Below are 609 nucleotides of genomic sequence, written 5' to 3'. Positions count from 1 at the left end.
GCAAACCGATTGTTGCAGCAGCTGTCCGGGTGGCTGGTCTCAGACGATCTTGGAGGTGAAGATGCTGGATGTGGAGTTCCTGGGTTGGTGTGGTTACACGTGGTCTGCTCTTGTGAGGCCGGTTGAATGTACTGCCAAATTCTCTAAAACGCCTTTGGAGACGGCTTATGGTTGAGAAATAAACATTCAATTCACGGGCAACAGCTCTGGTGGAAGGTGTAAGGGATTGGTCAACAGTGTAATTATAAATGTAATTACAGAAATTAATTAAATATGTAATTACATGCAGGTATTTTTAAAATATAAGTACAATGTAAAAACATGTATGTACACAATAAGTGCATTGTACCAAATTATTAATTTAAATGTAAGTACATAGTTGTTAAGGCCACTTAATATAAAGTGGGTCCCAATAAGACTTTATTGGATAAATCTAAGACATATAAACTAGTCTAGCACATAAACACACGCCCTCACACATTCACACAAGTTGCAGTAAGAGAAAAAGTGAGGAAATAATGAGTTTAAGAGAATGAAAATGTGAAATCCAAAGTTTACAGCAATATGTGCAATTGCATAGACCTGAACAACCATCAATCACTTATGGCG

This window comes from Sinocyclocheilus anshuiensis, unplaced genomic scaffold (genome assembly GCF_001515605.1).
Source record: "Sinocyclocheilus anshuiensis isolate Anshui unplaced genomic scaffold, SAMN03320099.WGS_v1.1 scaffold3955, whole genome shotgun sequence".
In the NCBI taxonomy this organism is placed as follows: Eukaryota; Metazoa; Chordata; class Actinopteri; order Cypriniformes; family Cyprinidae; genus Sinocyclocheilus; species Sinocyclocheilus anshuiensis.
The sequence above is the reverse complement of the archived record's forward strand: the minus strand, read 5'-3'. Positions refer to the sequence as shown.